The sequence below is a fragment of the Mya arenaria genome, chromosome 10, assembly GCF_026914265.1.
Source record: "Mya arenaria isolate MELC-2E11 chromosome 10, ASM2691426v1".
NCBI lineage: Eukaryota > Metazoa > Mollusca > Bivalvia > Myida > Myidae > Mya > Mya arenaria.
This window is the reverse complement of record NC_069131.1, coordinates 12871804-12890545: the sequence shown is the minus strand read 5'-3', so window position 1 is coordinate 12890545 and position 18742 is coordinate 12871804.

Sequence of the window (18742 nt, the reverse complement as noted above, 5' to 3'; positions counted from 1 at the left end):
CGGAAAATATGATGTACCTATAGCAATTCATGCAAAAGTTATATAAGTGGAGTCCACATGAATTTTGAATACCTTTTGCATATGACCCTTTGAAAGGTTAATTAATTTGGTCGGATTTTATATAAACTTTATTTGCTCATTGGACGTAAAATACATTAACTGGAAAACAAAGTAGACTCTACTACCTGCCCCGGCGTCGGTCAAAGTTTCATGGCAAGTTGGCATTTTTACTTATACCTCCAATTCTCTACTTCTATTTTACTTAATACTTCACAGAGTTCTTCAGGTCCATCCTACATAACTCAATAGTATCCTAAATACAAATTATGACTCTCGATCGCTTAGAAAATTGGGTAATAAGTTCGGGGGACATTGAGTCCGGTTCAAGTTTTAGGGCGAGTTGGGATTAAATAAAAAACTTCTATACCCTTCATTCAATTGGCTTCACACAAGTACTGACAGCCAACAAACATTTAGGATACATAACTCCATATTTACCCTTTATATAAATTATGGCAATTTATTGGCTTTTATTTTTATTTTTTACATCTTTTGCCTGTTACATTTTTACTAGGTTTTCACAAGGTGAAACCAATGGCGTTTGCCGTTCTCTTATTTTGGCGGCGTTTCTTGTTTCATCATTATTGTATTCATTTCCACGACCAAACGACGTATAGTCGAGCGGGCTGTCCTACAATAGATCTTGGTTATTGTGAACTCGTCATAGTTGGCTACATGACTGATGTATTTATTGTGCATGCACTCGTCCGTCAAGCCATTAAGTGTTGACAAAGGTTACGCTGCCAAACATGATTGCAACGAGGTGAGTAAGGTAACCGCTTATTACTCAAAAAGTGAGGTTGGTTTGCCGGCAAACGTGTGTATATAGCAATAACGCCACAACGAGGTGGCAAATGAGACGATGGGGCATATTTGCTGTTGTATGTGGGCGTACCATTGATGATGACTTTGCCTGTGTGTGGGGGTGGGTATGTGGTATTATTTAAGTGTACAACGGTCAAGGTCGACATAGGCGGTCAACTATCAAAAAGGTATACATGAACTTCAGATATATTGTCGAGAATGGTAACCATTTACTGTGCGGGGGTTTGATACTGACACGGCACCAACATTGGCAACGATAAAGAGTATGTTGCTTCGACTAGTAACTGTCTTACTTTCGGGGATTTGTTATGACATGACTCAAATATGGCAATGATTAGCTAAGGCAATGCAATTACGTACAGGGGCACGTCCTGTAGTAAACTACACGATTCAACTCATAATCCATGCATACTTGGTCAAAATGTTGGTCTCTATGTCATATATTGCTTTAAATTAATACTTTTGAGGGTTTGTTAATTCCCCGATTTGCAGGACATTGTGTATCCCTCAAAAAACCGTCGAGGCTCGTTTATACCACTAACGGAACCCCGCCTTGTTCCCGAGACCGTAAAACGTAGAGAAGATGTCGGAACGCGAGCCAGCCATCCGTTTCTACCTTCGCTAATGTGGCGAAAAATACTGCTAAATCGTTATCGCAGCCCCTTGTACCGTTCAGATACCTCGAGTGTCCAAAATAGATCACAAAGCGGGAGTATTAGAAATCTAAAGCCAGTCTACATCCGAGCGATATTGACAATACAGTAGTTTATTTACTCCCCCGCAATCAGCTAAATAATATAATTAACACTCTTAAGTCACGGTCGACAACTAGGACGAAGACTACAGACAAACAGAAGAAGCCTCGCTCCATAATTTCACGAGCGCCTGAAAAACCCGCGAAGAATAAACCAAATAACACGCAGCCCGCAGCGAGGAGTGTTTTGGTTGGCAATAAGTATGGTGATCATAGCAGTGAATGTGCAGTGGCAGATCCGTGGTCTAGTGGTAACACACCTGTCAATCCAGGGGTCGCAGGTTCGTTTCCCCGTTGCACCACTAAACAATTATTAATTGTCTTGCCGAATGGGCAAAGCCCGAGTGCGGGTATAACAGCTTACACAACACCGTGAATGTCCATTTTTTACAACTTGAGATTTGATCTTTTGAACATTTAAGGCTTGATTACGGAAAATAATAATTTACTTTCGTCACCTGAAATTATATCGTTGTTCAAAACGAATGATATTGAATGTTTTATTTAAACTTTGTGGTGTGACGATTTTTGTTAGAAGATACGAGATACAAAAATCTTTATTTAAATTCGGTTATATGATAACAAAGAAAACATTAGTTCTATGAACTATTTTCCGACATGAATAACAAACATACATAGCTTTCAAAAACAAACAAACAACGAGCTTGTGACCTGGAAATAAAAAAATATAATTTAAAATAGGTACAAATATTGGAACACGTATTTACAAAAGCAGTTCCTTATTATATGTATGCATACAATTACAAAAAGTAAGATGGATTAAAGCACACTCGAGACAGTGATAAAATCAACTAGTTTACCCGGCGGTACGGCAGTCCACATGCGCACGGTTCCAGTAGTTGACATGCCATTATAAAATGGTCAGTCTTTTCAAAAGTATAGCTGAAAGGATAATCGCATTCATTTAAATAGGAGAATTGTAAGTAGCATTAAATACATGGGAATTACAGAATGGTATATATTGATGTGTAGTTGGTAAAAATGTTATAATGGATTGGGAAGGTCAAAAATTAAAACGTTTCATGTTTTATTAAGTTTTGAGGAATGATCTTATTTGGGAGTTAAACATGCATTCTTAGTGATATGTTTTTGGGTAGAAAGGAGTTTTTGCAAATAAAAGTTTTATCACATTTTGGATCAAAAAGCATTCATATTCTTTCTGAAAAGTGTGTCGACATTATTACTTTGTTTTTGTGTCGAATGCCCGGACTACATAATCAACAATGTCTTGAGAGTTCTTGATGAAATCTTTTCAAATCAGAAAGTGATTTAAAAAAAGATGGAAAACAGTGGATGAAATTCATTTCCTTGTTACACAAATGCCAATATCTTTAAAATAGCTGCAATCATCTCAAAGCCGCAAGATACTGTTGATTGTATAGTTCCGATATTTTTTACTCATAAACATATTAATTTGCATAAAGACATTTCCGGGAAAATGTAAATGATTTTTTATTGGAAATTTGATAAAATCTTCTTTTGTAAATATACTCAACTCTTAATTACAGCTTCACATGTTGCAACGAATATATGAATTATGCTTGCTTCATTTTGAACCTCGAACCTAACCAAAGATTGATTATTTTGAACATTTTAAATTTTGGTCCTTCAAACGACGCTTGCATTGTTGTCGGCCCTTAATCCAGCTGTTAGGAAAACTCCCTATTTACAGGTAGCCATCCAAACCTCTGGCCAGCAATCTACCACTGTGTAAGAATGTTAATTGAAATGCCAAGTCGTAACACCCAAAGAAAATACTTGCAGAAAAAACACACAAGTAGTTGTATGTGTTCGACAGATATTATATAAATTTGAAACAACCATAAATAGATATGAGCCCTTGTTATTTACTTTGATTATTTGTTATTCATATTCAAAATGTCCGCCAATTTTTTTTCTGGTATTTGAATGCCATGTCTTGTCCTGTGGGTGTAGGCCATCCCACTAAAAACAAACCTCCTTTTCCATTGAGACAAAGGATAAAAAAGTCAGTGAACAGCCCATAATTCTCAATTTCTTCATACCTTTTTAAGTTTTAAAATTTTATTTGCACGTTGAACATTTACAAAAGGTGCATGTGCAGGTGCGGATCAGCCTTCTAAATTCCGAACTGTTTAGAAAGCACCTATTTCCTTTGTGAGGCTGTTCTGTACCTGACTGGCCTTAAATTAATGTGTTCATTACAATATACCATATTGTGTTCTTACATATTAAATTTCTTTCGTTTCTTGTATTAACTCGTCAATCAACTTGCATACATGAACACGTATTATATCTTGTCAATGATCAAGGATCCTTTTGATCTATTTCATTGTATGTTATTTAGATACCAAAAGTGCTGAATAATGAAGCGAAGGCGTGCCCAAATGGGGGACTCAATCATACAGTCGAAAGAGTTGAGAAAGTCATTCCTGTGTTATATTCCGCGGGCATGGTGAAAACATTTATTTGCATATTAACGAATTAGATCGACGAATGTCAATACGTCTTTGTGTCATCGTGAAAATATTTTTTTCCACACTTTAGACATGTACAGCTGCTAGTATCAGATACACATTTTTGTTTTGCATAAATAATACATATTTGTAAATGTAATGATGGAAAATATGTATATGAAAAACAAATATTGTTTTTGTAATATTATTTTATTTTGAAAATTTGACCCACGTTACCAAAATACGATATAGAAGATTGGATTTCAGCCGTAGTACATGTATGTGATTTTTCTTATTAAACTCCTATTTCTACAACCACTGCATGCATGCATGCATATATTATCAGTATTTTTCTTTAACCACAACTTTGAGGAAAATGTATATGTGACTTTCTTTTTATCAGATTGATTTAAGCTTCGAGTAGCGTTAATTTTTGAGTTCGGACTACACGCCACCGTTTGCCGAATCGAAAGATCCGCAACGTAGCAACGTAATTATATATGTTGCTTTCTAGGTTATTCCAGGTTATATATTAGAATAAGTCCTAAGCGAGGGTGGGTCTTTCTGTCAATGTTACCATATATAGCAGTTTAATAGTTCAATCGACAAACACAGTGTTCTTCAATATCTTTATATTCATTTACCGATGTTAACATAATATCTGAGCGTCCTGAAAAAAATAATATAAAAAATAATAAGATAATGAATAATAACACGTTTGTAGGTTAAGCTGTGTTAACACCGTAAACAGTCTAATATCTTATATGATTTAATTGTGTACAGTGGCAAATAAAATTAAATGACTAAAGCATATAAAATACATACATAATACAAGCAAATACAACAACAACAACACAGTACATCCTAAAACAAAACATTGACATGGAACTTACTGATATAGGGAATCAAACACTCCTACTTCCTCGTACTCCCACCATGACTTCTGTTATCCATGCATGTTACACTGTAACCAAACACACATGTATTAGTATATGGAACGAGGCTGAAGGAATATCATGGAATTGCCATTTCGATTCAAATACAAAATGCTTTTGTCATGAAAATCCATGGCAAAACTAAATAAATGCTGTCAAATGAAATAATGATCATCTCAATACATTGCTAAACCAAGACAAACACAAAAGAAAACAAATGAAAATCAATACTAACCATCAGTATATCAGATTTCAAGTAAAACAATCAAGTTTTCTAAAAAACAAAGTAAAACCAACATGTCTGTAGACTTCAACTGTGCACGACAATCAATCAAGCTTGAGATTTCCCGCTTCTTTAACAAAAGGCAAGGAAAAGGTATCTGATAAACAATCATGCAAAGTATATTTTCTCTTCATTATGACAAACACTTAGTTAGATTTATATTTTAATGGCAATGGAAAAAAACAGAAATACTGTGCAGAATTATCTATTTTCAATATACTCAGAAATCAGTCATAACAGTCGCAGTAAATATATCTTTTTTATCTGTAACAACAATAAACAAAAAGGGTATTGAAATGAGTAAATATTTCTTGATTTATATTGTCATTTTGCTTCCAGGTTTGATAGAAAATTGTAAGTTTTGTGCAAGTGTGTTCTTTGTTGATGTATTATTTTGATGATTACCTTATAAACGGCCAGATAACTATAAGTGTTTTGTCATAGACTAAGAGCAATCAAGTTCGCGAATGCTGCACACTTTATAGTGAATTATATTGCTTAATGATATTTCTTTCAGTAGAAATACTTAAAGCTGCACTATCACAGATTGAACGTTTTGACAACTTTTTTATTTTTTGTCTTGGAACGAGTCAATTTTGCGAAAATCCATAGAAACCAGTTATATAAGACTGCTAACAAAAAATCAGATCACAGATTTTTATATTTAAGTACAAAAATGATGTTTAATGCATTTTTCTTAAACCGTTGGTAACGGTTTAAGCCATAAAACATTTATTTTCAAACGGAAATATGAAAATCTACGATCTGATATTTTGTCAGCAATCTTTAGAATTGGTTTGCAGATATTTACACAAAAATTTGCACTTTCCAAGACAAAAAATAAAACTAGAGCTGTCACAGGAGTGACGAATACCCCCAAATGCCGCCTGGACACAGGAATGGCAAACCATTCCTTTGAAAAGAGGCCATAACTCCAAGGTTACTGCACACTGCATCTTCTTTTATCATGCATGTATTGTTTTATTTAAATCTGTTGAGTAATTTAGAAGTTACACTGCTGACAAGAAAAACTAGCCTTTCATGAGTTATCGTCCGGAAACCGTTTTTTTTTTAGGAACAGTGACCTTGACCTTGGCCCCACCAGCCCCAATATCGAACTTGACCTGTATCTTCTGATGTTACACCTGTGTACCAAAAATTGTTCAAATCTGTCAAGCCTTTCATGAGTTATCGTCCGGAAACCGTTTTTCTATTTTTAGTAACAGTGACCTTGACCTTGGTCCCACCAGCCCCAATATCGAACTTGACCTGTATCTTCTGATGTTACACCTGTGTACCAAAAATTGTTCAAATCTGTCAAGCCTTTCATGATTTATCATCCGGAAACCGTTTTTCTATTTTTAGTAACAGTGACCTTGACTTTGGCCCCACCAGCCCCAATATCGAACTTGATCTGTATCTTCTGATGTTACACCTGTGTACCAAAAAATTGTTCAAATCTGTCAAGCCTTTCATGAGTTATCGTCCGGAAACCGTTTTTCTATTTTTAGTAACAGTGACCTTGACCTTGGCCCCACCAGCCCCAATATCGAACTTGACCTGTATCTTCTGATGTGACACCTGTGTACCAAAAAGTTTTCAAATCTGTCTAGCCTTTCATGAGTTATCGTCCGGAAACCATGAAAACCGACAGACCGACCGACCGACCGACCGACAGACCGACCGACAGACAGACCGACCGACCGACAAGCTCACTCCTATATACCCACCCCCCAAACTTCGTTTGTGGGGGTATAAAAAAGTTGTTAAAATGGTCAATCAGTGAGAGTGCAGCTTGAAAGAGCAATGCATCTTCGACATTTTACCACTAAAGTCTAACACTTGTCTCAACACTTATGGTGTCATTGCAAAATAAAAATCAAGTACGTGTTTAAAATTGAACTTCAACGTATCAGCTGAAATATCAGGTAGCTTTAAGTTCAGCTTAAGCCAATAGTTAAATCATGGGTAGAATTTCACACGTAGCAAATTCATTTGATATTCCCTCTAAATATATTCTTTTTGTAAAGATTTACGTCGTTTAAAAAGCATTTAAACGCACCACCAAAACAAATGCATTGTTTTAACATTATTATGAACTGTTGAAAGCAAAAAAAGCGAAATACATAGTAGATAACATTTAATAAAGGAATTTTGCCATTATTGTACTCTAAAAACTGCTCTATATTTAATGTATTGAACGATCTTACTGTATTTATTCATATTTGGGAAAGCTTGCCAATATTCACTTTTATTATACGTCTGTAGATCTTCTTTATTGATAATGTTTTTTGTATTGATGTAATTTAAAAGGGTACGCCATAAGCTTTTAATGCTTTATGTTCTAAAATATTACCTTTAGAAATATATTTATAATTAAATACAAAGAAGAGCTCGGTCTATGTGAATTGATTGGGACAAAACGTAAATCAAACTCATAGCACTTAACTTATGGAATAACAAATATATATTAGGGTGTGCAACACAAAAAAAAAACAAATATCCGTTCTTATTCAAGATTACTTCAGTATGTTTTTGAATTGAATACCACCATTTCAACATTGAATATTTTGAATATGGAAGCGGAATAGATGTTTACAATTTCCGATAATCTATGGTTAACTTTTAGTTAATAAGTATAGTGAATACATAATTTTAATATTTTTCTTTCAACTTTTATTACACAATGTTGTAAGAAAACATTCCAATGTCCGTAAAGAGATAAAACACCGATATAAAACATGTTTCATTAAGAAATGATAGTCAGACGAATAACGAAAATCGACAAAATTATTCGCTGCCGTTCAAATGTGACTGGTCGCCGCTCAGACGCAATGGTTATTTCCCTTTGTCAAATTAAAGCACTGTGATTGAAAATCGCTAGATATTCGCGTGTATACTTGTCTTAAGTTTAACGATAAGAATCTCACGGCCTCTTAACGCCAGCTCCACCACTTGATGGTGGTGCAAAGAAAAAGAGCTGGCGACACTTCCGTGGTGGAGCTGTGCCCTATGTTTACATGAACAAACGTGAATATGATTTATATTTTATTTGATAATTTCATTTAACGGACATATTTCGAAAATCGGAGAATGTGGTACCGTGTAAGAACACTTTTACTGCAGGCTGGTTACTATTTCGTTTCAATATTGCGCAAAGTGTGGTGCCAGGAGCTTTTCTCCCGAAACGGACTTGTGCATATGTTGAGATCTGACTGCATAGCAAGTGCATTTCGGTGCTTTCACACCCCGTAAGAACATTCTAACGCATGCAAACATAACTGTTATGTATAGTACCTATTCCGGAACACAACAAAACTGATAAGCACTTCTTAAAAAGGAACAATGCACATATTTATAAAAGTGGTTAAAAGGTTCAGCAAATTGTGGTTTGTCTGAAGAGTATGTGTCTAGTGAGGAATCAAAAGAAGTGTTTACAGGATTAAATACATGTAGTCAGTGATATTTGGGCTTTAATAGCAAATGAAATATGCTCAGATTTTATCTGCTTTCTGGTCATACCCGGTCAAAGGCTATTTCAAAATGAAACTGTTTGTAACTTTTTACATTGTCTTTGGACATGATATGTTAATTAAGTTTTTTTCCATATCATATAATGTATAATCATTATTATTATAATTGAATGAATCTTTTTTAAAATATCGTTATTGTAGGCTTGCAATTATTTACATTTGTATTTAAAATGAGGGAACACATTTTGGACACTATTTTGTTTGAAGAGTAGGAATAAACAATTCACAGATTTGGGCATTTTAATTTTGACACTATTTTGTTAGAAAATTCACAGATTTAAGCATTTAGGAGAGTTGCATTCCTGTTGGGAATATTTTTTTTAAGAGTAGAAATAAACAATTCACAGATTTAAACATTTCACTTTGGGCACTATTTTGTTTGAAGAGTAGAAATAAACAATTCACAGATTTAAGCATTGTAGACAGTTGGATTCATTTTGGGAACTATTTTTTCAAGACTAGAAATAAACAATTCACAGATTTAAGCATTGTAGACAGTTGCATTCCTTTTGGGAACTATTTTTTCAAGAGTGGAAAAAAACAATTTACAGATTTAAGCATTGTAGACAGTTGCATTCCTTTCGGGAACTATTTTTTCAAGAGTAGGAATAAACAATTCACATATTTAATTATTTCACTTGGGGCATTTTTTTGTCTTAAGAGTAGAAATAAACAATAGAGAATTTATTCATGTTGGAAAATTGCTTTCCCTCCCAAACCTATTTTGTGATAAGAGTATTATAAACAGCTTGTACATGTATTTATTATATTGCTCATTGTATTTGTTGGCTTTGTTATTTTATCTGTCTCCCATTATGATATATATTATAGATTATATTATGTTATTATACATGCTTGGCTTTTAACATTGACACATTATAGTTCAAGATTGTTACTTATTAAAATAGTATTTTAAAGCTATGAAGAAAATGGATTTTTGTTATTGAAGATAACTATAAATTCTATAAAACTATGACAGGAGTATTAGTTTTAGTGTTTAATGTTCCTTGGGGTAGTCCGAGATTGTTTCAAATAAACAATATCATTCCAATTGGCAAAATATGATGTTACATAACGCTATAAATTATATTGATTAAATTTAAAACAAGCCATGCAGAACTTTTGTCCTAAAGTATATTCCTCAACATATCTTCGTTTGTGACTTTGAGATATTGATTTTAAGTCATTTTATTGGAACTCATGTTCAATTATAAAAGTAATAGTTTGTGGTTCTTGAATAAAGACTGGTACCCTTTATTCCTTTTCGTTTAAAAAGAAGGTACCAGTCTTGAGGAATTTTCGATTTAGAGAACAAATGGGAGCCCCAGTTATGAGGCCCCGTTTTGCCGGATTTGTGCTTTCTCCTTCATAGTATCGCCGTATACCCCGGATACACTACTGTGCTATGCTTCATTGTGTACCGTGGGCAATTTGGCTGGGATGTCTCGTTATCATGAATAATTAATGAGGCAGTTTCATCGGATCTGCAGGAAAACCTCTCTGGAAATCAGAGCCTGTTTTCATAAGTCAATTTCTAAAAATGTTCATAGACAATTCAAGTAAGAATGATTTTAAGCAAAAATGTATTTACATTTTATAAAACTAATGGAAATAAACCAGCCACTTAGACCACTCGCCTGCATGGATAACTGACAGTACAGGCTTATTGAACAGTGTTTCATTGTAACATGCAATTTCAATGAAAATAAGGTGTCTCCTATGCCTCATACATATTCATATACACGAGATTTTGTCCTTCGATTTTCCCACGGTATGAATGTAAGTGTAACTGATTTTAGAAAGTGTCATGGTTGGAGACGATGCCTTCATTGTGGCAAGTAATAAAAATTTAAAGCACAATGTATAATTATTTCACAGCTTATTGTGTGTGTCTTTGTTAAAATCCATCTCGTTGTTATAAATATTTATGATTATTTTAAAACGCACCATTTTTATGAAGCTTATTTTTATGTGTGCCCGAGTATGACCATGTATGTATCAAGATCACTGCAATACATGCATGTTTTATTTTCAGTCATTATGCTGTTGAATACTGAATAAAAGTAGGTCTGATTCTTTGTTGTGTTCTGCTATAGTTTAAGTGTGAGAATGTCAATTACATACTCAGTCCCCTTTTGGTTGATTAAAGTTTAGCGTGCAAGTCATTTCTACTGGTGTTTGAGTGAGAACTTCAGAAGTTTGGATTCCTTGGCTGTTTTTGTTATTTTGACCTGTATATTAACTTTTTATGTAAACTTATGATTGCCTTGTCTGAAAAAGCTGATAATAAGTACATATTCTCTTGGTAGATAAGCTTCCCATGAAGTTCCATTCAAATCCAACCAATAGTTGTTAAGAAATAGCCCGGACATAACTAAATGATTCTGTAATTTCTTATACACATGTATGCTTACATGTACAGACAGATCAAAGGGCCATTACCATCCTGAAAGATGACCCCGCCCCCCCCCCCCCAAACATGCTGGAACTACATGTACAGACCAATCAAAGGGCCATTATCCGCTGAAAGATGACCCCTCCCCATCATGCTGGAACTACATGTACAGTACTATTGCAGGGTCATTACTCCCTGAAAAATGACCTCACCCAAACATGCTGAAACTATATGTACAGACCAATCAAAGGGGCATTACTCCCTGAGAAATGACCCCGATTCAACATGCTGAAACTATATGTACAGACCAATCAAAGGGCCATTACTCCCTGAAAGAGGACCCCCACCCCAAACATGCTGAAACTATATGTACAGACCAATCTAAGGGCTATTGACCCCTGAAAGACGACCCCGCCTAGACATGCTGATACTATATGTACAGACCAATCTAAGGGCCATTACCCCCTAAAAGATGACCCCGCCTAAACATGCTGAAACTATATGTACAGACCTATCAAAGGGCCACTACTCCCTATATATACAAACCAATCAAAGGGCCATTACTCCCTGAAAGATGACCCCCACCCCCCAAACATGCTGAAACTATATGTAAAGACCAATCAAAGGGCCACTACTCCCTATATGTACAGACCAATCTAAGGGCCATAACTCCCTGAAAGATGACCCCACCTGAACATGCTGAAACTATATGTACAGACCAATCTAAGGGCCATTACCCCCTGAAAGATGACCCCGCCTAAACATGCTGAAACTATATGTACAGACCAATATAAGGGCCATTACCCCCTGAAAGATGACCCCGCCTAAACATGCTGAAACTTTATGTTCAGACCAATCTATGGGCCATTACCCCCTGAAAGATGACCCCGCCTAAATATGCTGAAACTATATGTACAGGCCTATCAAAGGGCCACTACTCCCTATATGTACAGACCAATCTAAGGGCCATTACCCCCTAAAAGATGACCCCGCCTAAACATGCTGAAACTATATGTACAGACCTATCAATGGGCCACTACATCCTATATGTACAGACCAATCAAAGGGCCATTACTCCCTGAAAGATGACCCTCCCCCCCTAAACATGCTGAAACCATATGTAAAGACCAATCAAAGGGCCACTACTCCCTACATGTACAGACCAATCTAAGGGCCATTACTCCCTGAGAGATGACCCCACCTGAACATGCTGAAACTATATGTACGGACCAATCAAAGGGCCATTTCTCCCTGAAAGAAGCCCTCCCGAACGTGCTGAAACTATATGTACAGACCAATTAAAGGGCCATTACTACCTGAGAGATGACCTCTCCCCCCCCCAACTTAACGTGCTGAAACTATATGTACTGACCAATTAAAGGGCCATTACTCTCTGAGAGATGACCCCCGCCTGAAAGACCAATCAAAGGGCCATTACTCCCTGAGAGATGACCCCCGCCTGAACATGCTGAAACTATATGTACATACCAATCAAAGGGCCATTACTCCCTGAGAGAAGACCCCCGCCTGAACATGCTGAAACTATATGTACATACCAATCAAAGGGCCATTACTCCCGGATAGATGACCCCCGCCTGAACATGCTGAAACTATATGTACATACCAATCAAAGAATCATTACTACCTGAGAGAAATGCTTTCTAAACGAAAACAAGTATTTCAAAATATATACAAACACAACTTTTCTACGTTGGCGTAAGTTTCGAGTTGCAATTGCTCTGCACTCCTGAGTGGATATGTGTACCGAACATATCCACCGGATTGGGACATTTTAAAAGTCTAAATGGCTCGTTTTGTAGATATTACTATCTAGAAATCACCTTTCTGGTTGACCGCATGTTAATGATTTATCCACAAACATTGAGCCACCGATTAATTGCGCTCATGTACACTTATGGATAAATATGTTAACATTTTGTAAGACACTTATTCATGTGTGAATGAGTTACGTCCGTTTTTAGTCGGTTAATCTAACCTATTATAAAAGATCGACACAGAAACGATGTTTTATGTCACGGGACTATACTGATTATTCAGTTTCACAAACATTCATAATGATTATAAGAGCAGTTTTACACCTTTTCAGCTATAGCTACAGCAACAACATCAAAAACAGTCACTCATCCGAAGCACGGGTCACGGACATTACGGACCAGATTTAGGGACATTACGGACCATCTTCAGAAACGTACGGACCATGATTTATAATGCTATTAACATTTTTTTGTTTAATTTATTTACTCCTTGGTCTTTAATTTGTTAATAAATACTTGAATATGAGTGCTCTGTATGATGACACATGACAAGTATCTTCCATATTTATAACAGTGAAAAATCCCGTGAAATTCGAATAGATCAATGGTTCAATATAAATTCTCGTGAAATTCCAATAGGTGTTAAAGACCAATGTATTTATAATAAATTAATAAGTAATATAATTATGTGAATAATGATGAACGAAATTTGAAAGATTGGCAGTTAAATTCCCAGTTACTTGGTATTTGGACTGCATTTTTTGGCCAGTCGAGCGATTGATCCCTAGGGTGATCTCTTGGACTGAGAATCATAAAAAATGTGTTTTAGTACTCTTATGATACACATAATAAATAAGTAATCAACTTTTGGTCGTTTATTTTTATACATTAAATATTTTGAAATTTCATACAATATTTATCATTCACAAGTTATGAAGGTTAGCAGATTTTGTATTGAGACATATGTGTGGAAACGAGCTCAGATCTACAAGATTTTTTCGATAAAACAACTGTATACGTCGCATGCATTTATTTATTTATTTATTTTGTATTTATTTATGTTTTTCTGTCTCATCAATGCATTGTACATTCATGAATAAAACAACATTCAACAAACAGTACATACAAGTGCATTGCCACTCTAGTAAGAATTATAAGAGACAATCAATTTTATAACTAAGACACATATCAATATATCTTTTTACAATATGAGCAAAATGCACAAATAAGAAATAGGAGTAAGATACGAAATCCACATACGATCAGATCATTTGTGGTCGGATTAGCAAAGCCATTTTACGTATGACTTAAAAAGTTACATATGCTATTATTTAAAGAAAGGGAGACATTATTTACATATATTCTGAAATTATCTATGAATTAAAATAGCTAAGTATCATATACACAATGTTTTGATATTTGCTGTCAGGTAGATTGAGCTTTTGATTCAAAATACCAACAGCAGATAGCAAATCATGTTATTATGTGTTGGTTTGTATTGATATATATATACACACACTACCTGTACAAAACATCAGTTCTGGCTTTTAGAATCAAGTATCAATTTTTGGCACTTATTTTTAACATATTTTCATTGGAGAGTACAAAGTTTAATTTGTCTTGATCACACATATTACTAAATGATGTATCAAGTTCAATGGCTTTTCTAACTATATCATATCTGAAACTCTGGTAGGAAGGACAGTGAAAAAGTACATGAATTTCATTTTCTATGGCTAGTTTGCATATAGGACATAATCGTTGATTTTCAGGGATGTTTTCATATCTTCCTGTTTCCAACCTAAGTGGAGCAACTCCACATCTAAATTTTGCCAATGTGACTTGTGCTTTCTAGCTATACTGGGGCATTTAACATAGTTTTCAGTTTTATATCCAACCTTAAATAGCCTATATGTTCTAAGTTTATTTCTTCCCTGACCAGATGGACCTATTACATTATTTATACTGGCTCTCCATTCCTCAATAAATTTATTCATAGTACAATGTATAACTTTTTCACAAAAAAGTTTTGAGGACATATTTTCACATCTATCCAACATTTGAAGTGAATTAATATATGACAGATGGTTCTTAAATTGAAACTGCCAATTTTTACATCTATTGTTACTCTTATTACAACAGAATTTGAAAATTTTATAATTAACTCTATTTGTGACCATTCGATTAAGCCAGTGCCATTGTTGTGACACAGATCTCCACTGTTTCACCTGTGGGAGCTTCCAACCAAGTTCCCCATAGAGAGCATTGTTGGGCGTGTATTTACCCGTACCCACGAAAAACCTCATGGCTCGACTCTGAACCGCGTTTATACAAGAATATGATCTACTCCCCCATATAGCCGCGCCATATGCTATAACAGGCCATACTGTACTGTCATAAAGTTTAGTGAATACACTGTAAGGCATACTCCCATATACTTTAAACTTTGCAATCAGAAGACCAAGAGCCCTGCCCGCACTCTGTGCAACTGATTTTGCTGTAAGGTTAAAATCTAGAAATTCATCAAGCAATAAGCCCAGGTAAGTATATTTGGCAACCATTTTCAAACTGTTGTCCCCACATGTGAAATTATATGAAACTCTGGAGACAGAATGGGGTCTAAAATGAATGGTATTGCTTTTTAAGGGATTTACAACCATATTATTATTATTACACCAATTACTTAATATATCTAACAAATATTGAAGATCATCCTCATTCTCTGCTAAGAGTACTATGTCATCTGCATATAGCAATATACACATATTTTCATTACCAATACAAATACCTTTATCTGCAGGTTTTATTTTAACAGCTAAATCATTTATAAACAAATTAAAGAGCAATGGAGAAAGAGAACATCCTTGTCTCAACCCGCGCTGTACATCAAAACTTTCAGTATATAAACCATTGACTCTAACACAGTGTGACACATTACTGTACAGAGATTTCATAGCTGTCAGTATTTTTCCATTGACCCCAATATGTGAACTAAGTATTTTCTTCCATAAAAGGCTTCTGTTAATAAAATCTTACGCCTTTTTAAAATCTATAAAAGCACAGAATGTGGATTGCCTAGATTTTCTTCTAGTATCAATAATATTTGTTAGTGAAGATAAATGGTCAATAGTGCTTCTTCCTTTTCGGAAACCATTCTGTTCATCTTCTAAAATATTATTTGTTTCTGACCATTTTGACAGCGTGTCATTTAGAACAGAGCAATATATCTTATACATTGCACATGACAATCCGATACCTCTATATGGTAATGGATCACGAGGATCAAGTGTACTGGATTTAGGTATTGGACTTATTATAATTTTACCACATTCACTTGGGATGATTCCAGTATTGAAACACACATTGAACAAAATATGTAAAAAAGAAATAGAACAATTATTCTTTAAAATATCAATTGGAACTTTATCGATTCCACATGATTTGCCTAATTTGGCTTTAACAATTGCTTTCTGTACTTCAAACACTGTAATATTTTCATTTAGACTATCACAACTTGGTAAATCGCCTTTAGGGTCACCATCTAAATTAATATGAGCATCAACAGAGTTAGTTTGGCTATCAACAAATAGATTACTAAATTCAGTTTTCCATTTACTCAGTACTTTTTCAATATCACAAGTGACAGAACCATCATCACAAACAACTTCCATTGGTATAGACTTTTTCTTGGTTTGCCCAACACCTATCCTGCCTATGGTTATCCAGAAATCCTGTTGGTTATTCTCATAGTCTGTGAGTAGTTCGTTCTGCAAGGTAACCCAGTATAACCTCTTATTTCTTTGGACCTCTCGATCAAAAATTCTCCTAGCCGAAATAAAGGCAGTCTTTAAGTTTTTCTTAACCGAACAGATACTACATTTCAACCAATTCTTTTCTGCCTCACATAGATTATTCCACAGACAGAATAGGTCATTGTTCCACCAAGGCTTACCAATTTTCCTCTTTTTATTTGAGTTACCAACCTGAAGATAAAGCCGTGTCTATATCAATCTGGCATTGTAAACTTTGCTCCTATTTAAAAACAGTGTCATGAATAGATTTAACAACAGACTCTGAATTGAGAAAATTATCAGGTATTTGTTTCAACTCAAACTTATCATAAAGTTCTAGGCATATTAGTTTTGGGTTGATGTGACAAAAAATCATTATGATCTTTAAACATTGGTAGGTTCATTGTCCAAGACAGCACTGAGTGATCAGGTATGGAAGATGGTATAAAACCATTTCTCATATGAAGGTTGGCAATCAATTCTGTACTTCTAGTGACATTAAAATCTTTAAAATTATCCAAATTATCGTGAGAAACAATGCAGAAATCGACAACTGAACAGCCTTTTGTTGACACAGACATAAAATCATTTTTTATATGATTTCGACCATTTAAAACACACATGTTACTATCAATTAGAAATTCTAATAGCTTATCGCCATACACATTTGTAGAAAAGTCTACTACATCTCGTTCTTGCAAATTATCAACTCCAACAATAAAATCATCGTTGTCACCAATGCGTCTATTAAAATCTCCGCACACAAAGAGCGGGCCATCATTCTGGTATGTAAAAATATTAGTCAACAATGAATCATAAAAATCTAAAACGTCAACTTGTCTAGATGAGTTATTGGGTGGCAAATAGCATACACATGTATGAAATAAATTATGTGATAATTTGTCTTTAAATTCCAACCATAGGATTCCCTCATATGTATCATCCACCACATGATTGTCATATGTATCAAGCATATCTTCTTTAACTAAAAAGCCCCCCCCCCCCTGGACCTGTCCTTGCATTAATATGTAATGTTTTACAGTTATTGCCAAACCAAACAAATCCCGGTATATTAATAATATTATCGTTACATAAATGAGTTTCAGAAATGCCTAAAATATCAAGGTTTAAAAAATTTACACAGTCTTGTCTCAAACTAAAATTGTCAGTCTCCATATTCACACTCCAGCCATTAACATTCCAGAACCCTGACCGCACCTATCTCTGACCACCACGACCTCTCCAACCATTCTGTCCCTGCCAACGTCCTCTGTAACCTTGACCTCTTTGGCCTTGTCCTCGCTGACCTTGGGCTTGTCCTCTTTGGCCACTATCAGTGTTGCGACTGTAAGCACCACGGGAGTTATCTGTACTAGCACCACTAGAATAAGCACCATGGCTGCCCCTATCATTACAATGAGAACCCGCCCCATTATTACTATAATTGCGATTATTATGCGCAATATTTGAAGTACCATCACGAATTCCACTACCATTAACTACACGGTTTCCACGAATGGTCAGGTGGCCTCCTTTGTTCACGGCGTTGACCATGCATGTTCAGAAGGAAGTTATCTCCAAGGTGCAATCGCTCAACAAGCACAAACGAGACGCGTGTTCGCAATTTTCTTATTTATTTTTTCAGATTTATTAAAGATAAATAAAGATAGATCTGAGCTCATTTCCATACATATGTCTCAATCTGAAATTTCAATTATTTGCTAACCTTGTGAATGATAAAGATTGTATAAATTTAAAAATATTTAATATGTAAAAATAAACGACCAAAAGTGGATTATTTGTTTATTATGTGTATCATAAAGTACTAAACACATTTTTTCTCTCAGTCCAAGAGATCACCCTAGGGACCAATCGCTCGACTGGCCAAAAAATGCAGTCCAAATACCAAGTAACTGTGGTTAAATCAGTTAAAAG